This window comes from Felis catus, chromosome C1 (genome assembly GCF_018350175.1).
Source record: "Felis catus isolate Fca126 chromosome C1, F.catus_Fca126_mat1.0, whole genome shotgun sequence".
Lineage (NCBI taxonomy): Eukaryota > Metazoa > Chordata > Mammalia > Carnivora > Felidae > Felis > Felis catus.
In genome coordinates this window covers 180,558,104-180,574,406 of record NC_058375.1, presented here as the reverse complement: position 1 = coordinate 180,574,406, position 16,303 = coordinate 180,558,104, and the positions used below count along the sequence as shown (strand labels likewise).

Here is a 16,303-nt window from a genome sequence, read left to right as displayed (position 1 = left end):
AAAAAAAACTCTAGGTTTTTCACCATTAGGTATAATTTTAGCTGTGAGTTTTTATATATGGCCTTTATTATGTTGAGATATATTCCCTCTATACCTACTTTGTTGAGAGTTTTTATCATAAATGGATGTTGTGCTTTGTTAAATGCTTTTTCTGCTTCAATTGAAATGATCACATGGTTTTTACCCTTTCTCTTGATGTGATGTATCACCTTGATTGACTTACGAATATTGAGCCAAGCTTGCATCTCAGGAATAAATTCCACTTAATCATGGTGAATGAGTTTTATAACCAATTGTTAGATTTCATTTGCTAATACTTTGTTGAGGATTTTGAATCTATGTTCTTCAGAGATATTTGTCTGTAGTTCTCTCTCTCCTCTCTCTCTTTTTTGTAGTGTCTTTTTCTGGTATTAGAGTAATGCTGGCCTCATAGAATGATTGTGGAAGATTTCCTTCTTCTATTTTTTTAAATAGTTTGAGATTAATAGGTATTTATTCTTGTTTAAATATTTGGTAGACTTCACAAGTGAAGCCATCAGGCCCTGGACTTTTATTTGTTGGGAGTTTTTTGATTACTGATTTAATTTTATTGCTGGTAATTGGTCTGTACAAATTTTCTATTTCTTCTGGATTCAGTTTTGGGAGTTTATATGTTTCTAGGAATTTATCCACTTATTCTATGTTGTCCAGTTTGTTGGCACATAATTTTGCATAATATTCTCTTATTATCTTTTGTATTTCTGAGGTATCAGTTCTTATTTCTCTTTTCTTTTTTAAAGATCTTATTTATTATTATTATTTTGTTGTTATTGTTTCACTTGTATTTCATAATTATAAGCCTCACTCTGCAATCCAGCTAAACTTGGAGGAGAGTAAGGAAATCATGGGACCATGGAACTGCAGCAGGAGCACAAAGATTATAGGAAATTTTGAGCATATGGGGGTGGTGGGGTGCTCTCCCAAGCTACAGAAGGAGTGGTCCAGTGGTTAAGATAGGACACAGGTCAAAATTTTAGACTTGTCCATAGTCAGCAATGGTGATCTTCCCGCTGGTCTTGCCATTCCTGGACCCAAAGCACTCCCTGGCTTCCACGATGTTCATGCCCTCCTTCACCTTGCAAAACACCACGTGCTTACCATCCAACCACTTGGTCTTGGCGGTGCAGATGAAAAACTGGGAACCATTCGTGTTGGGTCCAGTGTTCACTATGGACAGGATGCCAGGATCTGTGTGCTTCAGGATGAAATTGTCATCATCAAGTTTCTCTCCATTAATGGGCTTGCTGCCAATGTTATGATGGCATGTGAAGTCACCACCCTGGCACATAAATCCTGGGATAATCCTGTGAAAGCAGGAACCTTTGTAACCAAATCCTTTCTCCCCAGTGCTCAGAGCACAAAAGTTGTCTGCTGTTTTTGGAACTTTGTGTGCAACAGCTTGAAGGAGACCTGACTCGAGGGCTCGCCACCCATGGTGATGTCATAGAACACAGTTGGGTTGACCGTGGCTGGACAGTGTGGGTGGTTCCTGGGCAGCAGCATCTGCAAGGCCTGAAGATTTTATTATTAAGTAATCTCTGCACCCAAGGTGGGGCTTGGATTTACAACCCCAAGGTCAAGAGTCACATGCTCTACTTACTGAGCCAGCCAGAGACCCCTGGTTTTATTGATCTGTTCTGTTGTGGTTTTTATTGGTGTTGTTATTTGTTTAGTTTTGCTCTAATATTTATTATTTCCTTCCTTTTATTGGTTTTGGTTTTTGTTTGTGCTTCATTTTCTAGCTCCTTTAGGTGTATGATTCTGGATATATGTCAATTTAGGTTGTCAAAGAATATAATATTTGTTAAGGTAAAATTCTTCAGGGCACCTGGGTGGCTCAGTCGGCTGGATGCCTGACTTCAGCTCAGGTCATGATCTTACCATCCCATGAGTTCGAGCCCCGCATCAGGCTCTCTGCTGACAGTTCATAGCCTGGAGCCTGCTTCAGATTCTGTGTCTCCTTCTCTCTCTGTCCTCCCCCTACATGCACTTTGTCTCTCTCTCTCTCAAAAAGAAAATAAAAACATAAAAAAATTTAAGTAAAATTCTTCATCTGCTTAATACAGCTATTTCTGGACTCCAACATCATAGCTTGTATAAAATTTATTGCTGAATTTTAACCTAAATACTTAAAAGAGCACACTAAATACTAAACACTAGAAATATTAGAAAAGCAGGTAAACTACTACTTCTGGCAGATATGGTATATTAGATAGCTTGAGCTGCTATAACAAAATAGCATAGACGGGGTGACTGAAACAACAGATATTATTTCTCACAGTATTGGAAGCTGAGAAGTTCAAGATCAAGGTACCAGCAAGGTACCTAGTTTCTTAGGCACCTTCTTGGATCTTGTAGGTGACTGCCAACTTGCTTTATTTTCCCATGATCTCTTCTTTGTGCACATGCAGGGAGAAAGAGCTTTCTGGTGTGTTTTCTTATAAGGACACTGATCCTATGGGATCAGGGACCCACCTCTAAAGCTCATTTTGTCTTAATTACTTCTTTAGTCCAAACACAACCACCCTGGAGGTTAGGACTTCCACATATGAACTTGGTGGGAGGGGACACAAAATTTCAATTCATAGCATACAGCGGTACTTTATACTATCATTTCACAAGAACATACGTTTATCTTATTATGACATTTGACTCTGATAAAGGATTTTAGTCTGGTGAGAGACTTACAGAGTTTTATAATGAATGTCAACAGCAGGATTATATTATAATCATGGGAATTTGATTTGCAGCCAAATATAATTGGCTAATGAAACTAGTAAGCTCAATTTTTATCCCAGTGTTTTAACATTTATTATTTTTCCAAGTACTGAATTTAGCCACAATTCATTTTTAAAAACTCTATTCTTTTTTATCTTCTCTGAAATTCTACTTTTTTCATCGATCCCACAACTATAACCACTCATCTGAGTGTACAACAGCAGATAAGCCAAAGCCAAACAGTTAAAATGACAAAAGGACATAAGAAATTGTGACAGCTCAATGTATTATCATAATGCAGACTGAAGCTCCATAAATTTGTGGGATATCCCAGGATTGGCTTTGGGATGCTGAATCAGAGATAAATGTGTCTTTATAGCTTTTACTAAGTTACTGGACAGTGCTTCATCTGCTGCAAAGCTGAATTTTGTGAGAGTTTGTTGAATAAAACCTGAAGTCTTTTAGGCAAGAGCTTTAAGGATTGTTATAGTTCCTATTCTTTACTTGTGTCAAAAACATAATAAAGACAGACCTCCACAGTATGGTAGACACACGCTGGGCAGAGGATGGTTATTGGGAATCTTTATTTTTACAATGAATATATGAAAGATTTGCACTTCAGCTGTGTATCATTCATAGCGTGTTTTAATATGTCTATATCTTTATATCATCTATATCTATATAGATAGATAAACTGGCTACAGTTGAGACACTTGACATTGAAATTATTTACTTACCAGCCAGTTATTTATTGGATATGTTTAAATACTTCTTCCCAGAAGATAAAAGAGAATGGTAGTAGAATCATTTGTGGTATAATTAAATAATCTTGGATATGATTATTATAGAACTTAATATCTCATAAACATGTAAGTATACTACAGATATATATATATGTAAACATTGATATAGTAGTCTGAGATATAAATGTAGGCATAGATACATCTTAAATATAGACATACTCGTATTATATGATTACATATTTTATAAATGCATTCCTATTATATTTTCTAAATATATATTATAATAGTGTAACATATGTATACATGTCAGAAAGAGAGGAGGAGGAGAGCTTGCACAGTTTTTTTTTTTAATTTTTTTTAACGTTTATTTATTTTTGAGACAGAGAGAGACAGAGCATGAACGGGGGAGGGGCAGAGAGAGAGGGAGACACAGAATCCGAAACAGGTTCCAGGCTCTGAGCTGTCAGCACAGAGCCGGACGCGGGGCTCGAACTCACGCACTGAGAGATCGTGACCTGAGCCGAAGTCGGACGCTTAACCGACTGAGCCACCCAGGCGACCCTTGCACAGTTTTTATAAGCATAATAGGAAGATTAAAAGAGATAATGCATGTACAGTTCTTATACCTGAATTTTCATTTCATTATTTCATTTCATTTCATTTCATTTCATTTCATTTCATTTCATTTCATTTCATTTCATTTCATTTTTGAGAGAGAGTGTGTGTGTGAGTAGAGGAGGGGGGTAGAGGGAGACAGAGAGACAATCTCAGGCAGTTCCCAAGCTCAGTGCAGAGCCCAATGAGGGGCCCCATCCCACCACCCTGTAATTGTGACCTGAGCCAAAATCAAGTTGGATGCTCAATTGACCCAGCCACCCACGCGCCCCTTATCCCTGAATTTGTAGGTATTATTGATCAACATATGACAACTAGTCTTAGAAATTTTTTTCACAGATGCCTTATTTTATATAAAAAGGTATGTATTTAATAAATTTTAATCTAAACAAAAATAATTGCTTAGTTTCTTGGAGATTTAGAGAAAAGGAGTAAATGATAGTTATAAAATAATTGGGCTTGTTACACACTGAGGATCAGCATGCAGGACTAGGATCTCTGCTCTCCCTTAAGGCTACTGGTGCCATCCTGCGTCTGCAGTTCCAAATGCTCCTCTGTAGGGGTGCCTGGGTGGTGCAGTCCCTTACACCTCTGCCTCTTGGACTCACTTGGCTCAGGTCATGCATTGGGCTTCTGTGCCTATGGTGCAGGGCCTGCTTGGGCTTCTGTCTCTCTTCTCTGCCTTTCCCCTGCTGTGCGTGTACTTTCTCTCTTTTTCTCTTTCTCTCTCTCTAAAAAAAAATAAAAAAATAACAACAACAACAACAACAACAAACAAATGCTCCTCTGTAGAGACAGCAATAGTCAGAATTACTGTTTGGACAAACTCCATTTTGACCCTCCAGTCACCTATATTCAAAATGGAAAGTGAATTAAACATAACCTCATTCCTAAGCAGTCCACACATCTGGTCTTATTTTATTCAGATAGCCGTGCTACTTTTGTAGCTATGTCATACCTGGAGGTGTATGCCCATACCATTCATTGCCCTCTGTTCTTTACAATAGAAAAAATTCATCTTAAAGGCTTATACTATTCATATCCTCAAGTTTAGGAAATCACCCTTTGGTCTAAAATGTCTAGGGTAAATTTGTGAAACGCTATGGACAGCCACACAAAACCTTGCATCTGTGTTACAGGGAAGCAAATATGCCAACAACTTAGTATTAAAGTATCCATGTCTCTCACACCCCAATGTGCAGCTTCAAAGAAATGGTTCTATGTTTCTGCAGAAAAATTAAATAATATATTGTTATTAGTATATACTTAATAAAGCTATAAAATTATTGCTAATGTTCCATATACCCAATTTTAAAAACAGCATTAATCAATCATTATTTTGCAAAAATTAAGTCATGAGATTGTAATAGAAGATTAATATAATTCATGGTATTTTAGTATAAATTTGTCAAAAAAATTTTGTTATAGGAATATTTGTTTCATATTTCAAATCCATTGTGATCCGATACTTTTGTAAAATTTAATAAAATTAAGTAAAATGAAGTAAAAAAATAAAATTCACTTTTAATTATTAGACATAACAAACATTAAAGTATATACATATAAGAGTTATACATGATAGAAATATCATTAGAGGAACAATATAGGAAAAACAAAATAAGTACAAAACTCTATTATCTTGTTCATAGTATACACATGAACACTTAAGAAAAAGTACTGTCTTCATGTTCATAAATGTTGTCCTTTTGCAATTATACCTAAATAAAATGTTATGAGAGAAGTAGCAATGCTCCACTTAAGTACCTACATGCATACTTTATACAAGTATTGAGGATATCTGAATGTAAAGTATTAATTGTGACAAATGAGCTTGTTGCTTCCTTGTTAGCCAACTTACATTGGATTGATAACAGTGATTATAAAGAATAATGTGCATCTAGGGGCGCCTGGGTGGCTTAGTTGGTTGAGTGTCCAACTTCGGTTCATGACAGGATCTCGCAGTTTGTGAGTTCGAGCCCCAGGTCGGGCTCTGTGCTGACAGCTCAGAGCCTGGAGCTTATTTTAGATTCTGTGTCTCCCTCTCTCTACCCCTTCCCTGCTCATGCTCTGTCTCTCAAAAATGAATAAACGTTAAAAAAAAGAATAATGTGTATCTACATTCTTTGTATATATTGTTCTAATAATAATGCTCAGAGTAGAGATTTATAAGCAATTTCAGCATTCTCTGGTTTATTATCTTTTTTTTTTCCAAAATAAAACAAGAAGCTCTGATTTTTGTAATGCATCTTTAATCATTTACTGGTAGCACAATACAGAAAATTCTCCTATAAAGTTACAGTTAAACGACTTTGAGAGAAATAAATAAATATTGGAACCATAAACTTCTGTATATTGATCTTCTATTCAATAAAATTAAAATTCGATGTTTTAAGGAGTTTAGCAATAATGTTTTACAGGTGTGGAAGATGAAGAAAACCTTTACTTCACTGATAAACTTCAATTATGGAACATGACAATGTTCTGCAGAAACTGTTCTTCCTTACGTAGAAGTTTCCCAACAAGTAAAATTATCAATGACCACACTGGTCACACCCATTCAAAGAGAAGGCATGTGACTTTTCAATGGCAGATAAAAGTTAGAACATTAGCAGAACAGAGTTTCTACAGACTAAAATAATGAGTTGGTTGTGTTCCAAGGCTTTAAAGGTGAAAATTGGATTGCACGACCACATTGGCAACATCCGCAAGCTACAATGAGGTATACTTTATTAGCTATATTTCTTCCATGGATTGGACTCTCATATTGTTAGTCAGTTCTTGTATATTTTGAGCATTGGTGTTCTTGGAAAGGTAGTTGAGTTTCATATTTTGTCACAGTATTACCAAATATTTTAAGCAAACATCTTCAGTACAGCCTTCCAATAATATTTTCACGAGCCAGTAAAGTACTTTGCATGTATACCACGGTAGCATTTAAATTCAAAACTACTTCACGTATTTTTTATTGCTTTGTTTTGAGCTTAATTCTTTATGATCTGTCTCTAAATGCTGCTAAAGTTTGATGGTTTTGTTACTTTATTAGCTAGTCTGCAAGAAAATATATAGTATTCTTTTAGCACTTCACTTATGGTTACAAAACCAATCATTTTATGAAAGATCACATACTGGATAAAATCAGTGCACTTTGATCTGTAAACTTTCAAAATCATTACCATCATCGCCCTTTGAATTACTACTGCATCACACTCAGAATGCATGTCTTTTTTTTCTTACTACCAGTGGATTGTAGTTTGCTGTATTAAAGGTAGAATTTAAATTAAATAACAAATATTTTTCTTACGTGTATTTCTCTGAAAATTTTTGAAATATTTTAAAATTTTAATTAAACTAACTCCCTTTCTCTTTCTTTCTTTCTTTCTTTCTTTCTTTCTTTCTTTCTTTCTTTCTAATTGCAATGTAGTTAACTTGCAATGTTATATTAGTTTCAGGTATACAATATAGTGATTCAGCAGTTCCATATATTACTCAGTGCTCATCAAGACAAATGTACTCTTAATCTCTTTTACCTTTTTCACCCATCTCCTCTCCTCTCTGGTAATACATTTGTTCTCTGTAGTTAAAAAGTCTGTTTTTTGCTTTCTCTCTTTCCCTCTGTTCATTTGTTTTGTTTCTTATATTCCACATATGGTATGTGGAAAAATCATATGGTATTTTTCTTTCTGTGACTGACTTATCTCGCTAGCATTGCGAGGATTAATGTTTTTGTATTCTTTGGATGAATACCCAATAGGATGATTACTGGATCATAAGGTAGTTCTATTTTTAATTTTTGAGGAAGCTCCATAGTCTTTTCCATAGTGGCTGCAACAGTTTGCATTCCCACCATCAGTGCAGGAGGTTTCCTTTTTCTCACATCCTTGCCAACACTGTGTTTTTGATTTTAGCCATTCTGACAGGTGTGAGGTGATATCTCTTTGTGGTTTTAATTTGTATTTCCCTTAGGATGAGGGATGCTGAGCATTTCTCATATGTCTGTTGGCCATTTGTATGTCTTCTTTGGAGAAGTGTCTGTTCATGTCTTCTGCCCATTTTTAACTGAATTATTATATTTTTTTGGTGTTGAGTTTTATAAGTTCTTTATATATTTTGGATACTAACTTCTTATCAGATATGTCATTTGCGAATATGTTCTCCCATTTGGTAGGTTGCTCTTTGATTTTGTTGATTGTTTCCTTTGCTGTGCAGATGCTTTTTATTTTGATGTAGTCCCAATAGATAATTTTTGCTTTTATTTCCCTTGCCTCAGGAGACATATCTACAAAAATGTTATGGCTAATGTCAGAGAAGTTACTGGCTGTGCTCTCTTCTGGGATTATTATGCATTTAGGTCTCACATTTAGATCTTTAATCAATTTTGAACTGGTTTTTATGTATGGTGTAAGAAGGTGGTCTAGTTTCATTCTTTTTGTGTGTAGCTGTCTGGTTTTCCCAACACCGTTTGTTGAAGAGACTTTTTCCCATTGCATATTCTTGCCTCCCTTGTCAAAAATTAATTGGCGATATAATCATAGATTCATTTCTGGACTCTCTATTCTGTTTTGTTGATCTGTACGTCTATTTTGTGCCAGTACCATACTGTTTTGATTACTGCAGTTTTGTAGTATACCTTGAAATCTGGAATTGTGATACCTCCAGCTCTGATTTTCATTTTCAAGATTGCTTTGGCTCTTCAGGCTCTTTTGTTGCACACAAATTTTAGAATTGTGTATTCTAGTTCTGAGAAAAATTCTGTTGATAATTTAATAGGGATTTCATTAAGTCTGTGGATTGCTTTGGGTAGTATGGACATTTTAACAATATTTGTTCTTTTATGTATGAAAAACTCACAGCTAACGTCATACTCAGTGGTGAAAAACAAAGCTTTCCCCCTAAAATCAGGAACAAGACAAGGGTGTTTACTCTCATCACTTTAATTCAACATAGTACTAGAAATCCTAGCCACAGAAGTCAGAGTAGAAAAAAGAAATAAAAGTATCCAAATTGCTAAGAAAGTTTCACTATTTGCAGATGACATGATACTATATATAGAAAACCCTACAGAGTCTACCAAAAAACTACTAGAACTAATGAGTGAATTCAGGAAGGTTGCCGGATACAAAATCAATCTATAGAAATCTGTTGCATTTCTGTATGCTAATAATGAAGTGTCAGAAAGAGAAATTAAGAAAACAATTCCATTTACAATTGCACCAAAAAACCCCACAAAAGTTTGCTAGGAATAAACTTAACCAAGGAGGTGAAAGACTTGTACTCTGAAAATTATGAAACATTGATGAAAGACATTGAAGAGAATATAAACAGATGGAAAGATATTCCAGGGTCATGGATTCTAAGAACAAATATCTCTTAATTTTTAACCACAAATAAAGCTTCTAAATTTATAATGATTCTTAAATGACCAATTACATTAAATATACTTTTTTTCCACTTTTCACATGCTTTTGGGATAAAAGTAACAGACTACCCTAAAAGTAATGAATGTTGTAATGTAAAATGACTGCTTCTAATTAGTATGCTGGTTGCTCCACATTTCATTTACCATGCAAATTCCACACCTGACCTGGTCTATACACCAGTAAATATCCTGGCAATGCCAAATTGCTGGCAATTTTGTAAAATTTAATCTCAATATCTAGGATTATATTGTCATGGAGAAGTTAAAAAAATATATATAAGGTTCATGGATCTGCACCCATCAACAGACCATATTTTGTTTTCAATGTTTGTTCATTTTGGAGAGGGAGGGAGAGACAGAGAGACACAGAGAGAGAGAGAGAGACAGAGAGGAGAGAAGAGAGTCTGTGCACGAGGGAGAGGTAGAGAGAGGGGGACAGAGGATCCAAGGCAGGGGCCAAGGATCCAAGCACAGAGACTGATGCAGGACTCAAACTCCCAAATGGTGAGATCATGAGCTGAGCCAAAGTATGATGCTTAATAGACTGAGACACCCAGGTACCGCAGACCACATTTTTTTAGTATGATTTTAGGAGATCCTGGGATAATTTCCTGCAACATCCAGAAAAGACTTCTAGGAGAATCTTGGATGAAATCCTCACAATGTCATATTGTTATAAAAATGTCAATACACTTATTCCTGCTTTCTGTATTATTTTGTCACTGATATTAAATAAAAACCATTTATAAATAGGCACCAAGGGTCACCTGGGTGGCTTTAGTCAGTTAAGTGTCTGACTCTTGATTTTGGCTTAGGTCATGATCTCATGCTTCATGAGATCGAACCTGGTGTTGGGCTCTGGGTTGACAGTGTGGAACCTGCTTGGGATTCTCCCTCTGCCCCTCCTTTGCTATCTCTCTCAAAATAAATAAATGTTTAAAAATAAATAAAAAATAAATCAGTACCAAAACACAGTTCATATTTTAGTAGTTCTAGAAAATCTTTGAGTAATTTTAACTTTATAAACCTTAGTTCCTTAATACTATATGTCTAATGCAATATTGTCTATGCTTTTTCTTGAATTTTTTTATGACTGTATCTTGTGAGTTTAGGTTTATGATCCACCTCAAGTTAATTTTTTGAGTACAGTATGAGATAAAGTCAAAGTTATTTTTTCTAATGGTTATTTAGTTATTCCAGAAAACTTTTGGAAATACTTTCCTTTCTGTATTAGATGGTATTGACATCATATCCAAAGACCAATAGCCTTATTAATGTGGGTTTGTTTCTTTCTTTATACTGTCCATTGGTATTTGTCAATCCTATGTCACTGTCATACCATCTTGGTTACTGTAGCTTTATTGTAATCCTTAAGATAATGTAAACTCCACAATATTTTTCTTCTTTTTCAAGATTATTCTAGATATTAAAATATTTTCAACTTCATATGATAATAATTTTAGGAATACATTGAGCTATAAGTCATTTGGTGAAGAATTGACATCTCAACAATATTGAATATTTCAGTCCACAAACATGGGGTGTCTCTCTGTTAACATTGGTATTTTTATGTTTTCATAGAAATATACTGCATGTGTTTTGTATTGAGCTTTTGTGAGCATATTTCTATTTATGTTTGTGAGCATAGCTTTCATGGATGCTTTAAAAATGTTTTTAATTCAAGCATGTGAATTAAGACTCATTGTATTTCTTTGAGAATTGGCATATTAAAATAATTTGTATGAGTACTTCTGGATTTTGTTGGGATATCTTGAGAGTTTTACTGGGGAGACTCCATTTGTTATGCAGTATTATTTTTGGAGTGTTGATTAATTTTTTAAATAGACAATTACCTTAGTTTGGCTCACAGACTGCAAATTCTATGCCCCTTTATTTGGTAGCTAAAATCTCAGTCAAGTTTTTTGTATCTTTCACTGGGTTGTCCCATGTATGCATGAGTTGATGGTAATCAAAGTTTCGGGTAGAATTTACACTCAAAATATGAGCCTTCTCTTCTTAGTATCCACCTCCCTATCCATGAGAAATGGTAACCCAACTCTGTGCAGTACTTCTTCAGAGTGGGGAGTTTAGGTTTTGTCTTGGAATTTTAATTTAGTTATGCTTTACTAACAGGGCCTTCCTTTAGTCAAAAAGGAATATGAAGAAGTAAGTCATCCTGTGCTGATTAATTATTCTCCCCCCCCCCAAAAAAAAAACCCTCCAGAATCTTTGTCTTTTTTGGTTCATTCTCCCATGACTTTAAAGTGTTTTTGTTTATTTGTTTTCCCTTAAAAAAATAACTCCAGAATTTGGAGTCATTACCTGTGTAAGGGTAGCATCAATTAAGAACTTACTTAGCCATGCTGGTAATTAACTATTAGATTAAAATTTAACCTAAAATTCAATGTGGCATAAGCAATTTCTCATACACTTAATTTTTATGGTGATATATGGAAGGTCTTGAAGACTTGCAAATACTTTTTTCTTTAACGTTTATTTATTTTTGAGACAGAGAGAGACAGAGCATGAACGGGGGGAGGGTCAGAGAGAGGGAGACACAGAATCTGAGACAGGCTCCAGGCTCTGAGCTGTCAGCACAGAGCCCGACGCGGAGCTTGAACTCACGGACTGCGAGATCATGACCTGAGCCGAAGTCGGCCGCTTAACTGACTGAGCCACCCAGGCGCCCCTAGCAAATACTTTCTAATATTTTCACCTCTACTAAAGTAATAGAACATAAACTGAGAAAAAAAAATCAGTGGTAGAAAGAACAAATGCAATTAAACAAATAAAATTTAAATAATCTCGTAGCTTTTATCTTGTGAGACGCTTAAAATATTACAAAGACAATAGATTTAAATAAAGAATAGTGACATATCAGAATTATTGAATGAATAAATGAATTGTTCGCATTTGATTTTATCCATCTGTATATATTAGAACAGAATATCATTAATGAGGCCTTTATATCAATACTACAAATAGCACTTCTTCTTTTATGGGACTCTAATCAACTCGGTGATTGCTAAGATGTTTTAGATATTAGATGAATTAGGTACTAATTCTCTCATTATATGAAGGACTAACTTTGGAACAAAGTTTAAAAATTAAGAAATAAACTTTGTATCAAATAGACGGTATCTCAAGTCGCAGCTTTGTCATTTACAGTGTGTAAGAACCTTGGCTACTGCCTTAACCACTTTAATCTTCATTTTAAAATTTGTGCACAGAAGCACGTAATACATAGTTTTTACTATAAATGAGATAGAATTTAGTCAACTGTCATATTGACCTTACATATTCATGTCACGAGCTGGTCTCATTCATTGAAAAACATAAAACCATTGAGAATGAAATTTAAACTCTATTTCCCTGAAATTATTGAGTCATTTACTTTTAAATATTAAAATTATTCTAGTATAATATAAACACTGTTTTAAATATACTTTGATTTGCAGTGTTCTAATTACATTTGTCCCTTTCTATTATTTCTCTCAATCTTATCTTTAGTCACATAAATTTCTCCCACCTAATATGCATATAAAATATACACATATTCTCAGTTTATAATCATTTCGGAGAGTATAAATTATTATTGTCCCATAATCTATAGTGCTGTGAATTGCCGCACAATTTAATGTCTTAGTGACAATTTGTTTTCAAAGTATGTGTACCCAATTTTTAGCTCCAGTTTTTTTTTTTTTTGTAAATTCTATAAAGAAAGTTGGGAAATTTAGTTCATTTATTTTCATTGGAAATAGTGTGACTCAGAACTCCATTGGCAAATAGGAAAAATATGGAGTCCAAATGTTGGTAATAATCTCTAGTATTTTTTTCAAAATATCTCCTATTAGGGTAGAATATATTAGCAATTTGGAAGTAATTAAATTGCTTACAAAGATTTTAATATCAAAATGCATAAATATATACAAAGTGTAAGCAAAAGTATGTGTTTGTCTGCTATAAAAGTAAAGCAAACTATTCCTCTCTCCTTTCCTAAAACAGAAAATATTGAGGGTTTTAGAAGAAAAACTTACTGAATTATTTAAATTTTTAGGAATGTCTAAGCTATCTTTTTTTTTAAAGTCCTTTGTGGTTTATGGAAGTTGGGATGAGGGAGAATGGTCTCAGTAATTGTAAATATGTAAGGATTCTGTCCATATATACTGATAAACATTTATGTCCAGAGTTTATCTAAAAAGGAGACATTTATCCCTCTTGAACTTACATTTTAGTTGTCTCTAAATAACAATTGATCTTGAATAGTGTATCAGACTCTTAAATACAGTACAGCGTGTTAATAGATATTGTGGGTAAAAAAAAAAACAAATTAATGCAAGTAGTTAGTTTTATTAAATTGTCATGTATTTGTTTTCCTTAAATATTTATACTTGAGAGAAACTTGTCTATTTAGTTGCTTGAGCTAATAATGCCAAATATAATTAAAGCTATTCCCTAAGAAGTGTACTGATGCCTACTCTTTTCAGTTTAATTTCACCAATTATGCCTTTGGTTAAGCAGCCTACTAGTCATTTAGCTAAAAGACACATTAGGCTGTAATACTTGTAATGTGGGTCAAGTGCCAAAATGAATGGCTGTTTTCGTTGGATTAGCAAATTTGAAAACTTTGAACTTCTAAATGGTTAAGAAAATATAAAAAGTAGTTCATGAAACTTGATCCAGAGGTCTTCAACAAAATGGAAAGGCACTTAAGTTTGCACAATTTTTCTTTTTCTTTCACACAATTCAATATTGTTATTTCTGTTTAAAATTATCTTCAAAGAACATCAAATAATTAAATGTAAGGAAAACACTAAGAAATAAGGAAGAAGTTGGTGCTTTTATTAGCATTTATAAATACTAACGTAAGTCCAGCAACAATAAGCCAGTACGTTAGAAAATTACATCTTGAGTTAATTAACACATAGCTTTGTCTAATGTTTTGAGCTACTGAATAAAGGTAGATGCTTTTTTAATTTTTTTTAATGTTTATTCATTATTGAGACAGAGAGAGACAGAGTATGAACAGGGGAGGGTCAGAGAGAGGGAGACACAGAATCCAAAGCAGGCTCCAGGCTCCGAGCTGTCAGCACAGAGCCTGACGCGGGGCTCGAACTCACGGACTGCGAGATCATGACCTGAGCCGAAGTCAGATGCCCAACCGACTGAGCCATCCAGGCGCCCCAGGTAGATGCTTTTTAAATAAATAGAAAGTTGTTATAAATGATTTCTCAACAATAAATACTATAAAATATAACATACTAATTTACATTTGTGTAAATTAGTGAGCTAATTTCTGAGCTGCATTTGTGTAGCTCAAACATTAGGTGACACTGAGTTACTGTGTTTCTGGATCTCTATCCAATATTCCTTCCTCCATATTGCTTTGCAAACTAAGTTAAAGCACACTTCCCATTAGATATATTATGCATCTGGGTAGAAGCTACACTAAAGATCAAGCCATGAAGACTGGGAATTTGAGAATTAATTAGATCTGACTTTGTGGCAATGCTGTACCTAAAGAGAATTTGATGACTTTTCTACTTCTCCCATAAATCCCATGGTCAAATGGTCAAAAATCACATAAAATAAAGCATTGTTTCATAAGAATATAATAAATTAATTAATATATATCAGGTGCCAATCCTGGGCTAGGCACTCAAGATATAAATCTGAATAAATCATTGTTCTTATCTAAATATCTCTATAGTAAAATGACAGAGACAGACCTGTAATCAGACCTTGTAATTAAGTATAAACTACAAGAGTGGTTTCAAAAAGGAAACATGGATACTTCTCAAGGAATCAGGTCCTTGATCAAGACCCGGTAATTACATGATTAATTTTATAAAAAAAATTATTAAAGTGTTTTCCACCAACAATGTATGAGTGATCTCGTTGTCTACATCATTTTATGTAACTATTTCTTGTTTTAAATTTTAGATCTCCAGATAGGTTTGTAGTGATATCTTATGATGGTTTTAATTTGCATTTCCCTAATGACTAGCAATCTTGAACATTTATTCATGTGTTTATTGTCATTTTACAACCTCTTCAGTAGAGTGGTTATTCATATTCTTTGCCCTTTTTTAATTAGATATTTTTTGTTGTCTTGTGGTTATATTTTGAGAGTTCTTTGTATATTATATATACTAGTCCTTTGTCATATGTATGGTTTGTAAACAGTTTGCTCCCAATCTGAATCTTGTGTTCATCCTCTTCTCATGGGATCCTTACAGAGCAAATATTTTCAATTTTCATGAGGTCCAGATGATCAGCATTTTCTTTTATTGATTATGGTTTTGGTGTTAAATTTAATAATCCTCGTATAGCTGCCTGTCTTAAAGAATTTTTTTCAAAAGTTTTGTTTTGTTTTACTAAGTTTTATATTTTTACATTTCATATTTATTTAATTCCATAACTGATTTTGAATCAATTTTATATAAGATATATTAGGTTTGTGTGGTTATGTTTCTGTTTGTTGTGGTTTTTTTGCCTATGAATGTCCATTTGTTCCAGTGCCATTTATTGAAACAAACCAAAACAAAACACCTGTTCTATGTCCATTGAATCCTTTGTGTACCTTTGCCAAAAATCAATTGAGCGTAACAATAAGTGTCTATTTCTGTGTCCTCCATGCAGTTGTATTTTTCTGTGTTTCTATCCCTCTCTACCAATAGTACCCTATTACGTGATTGTAGCGATATAGGAAGACTTAATATTCAGTACAGTGGTATTTTTCACTTTTTTGTTGTTGCTAAAATTGTTTTAG

The 16,303-nt window shown here is 34.1% G+C and overlaps 1 pseudogene; it reads right to left on the bottom strand.

The window, feature by feature from the left end:
• Positions 1–1,012: 1,012 nt before the first annotated feature.
• LOC101081658 lies at positions 1,013–1,542 on the bottom strand (annotated as a pseudogene).
• Positions 1,543–16,303: the final 14,761 nt, after the last annotated feature.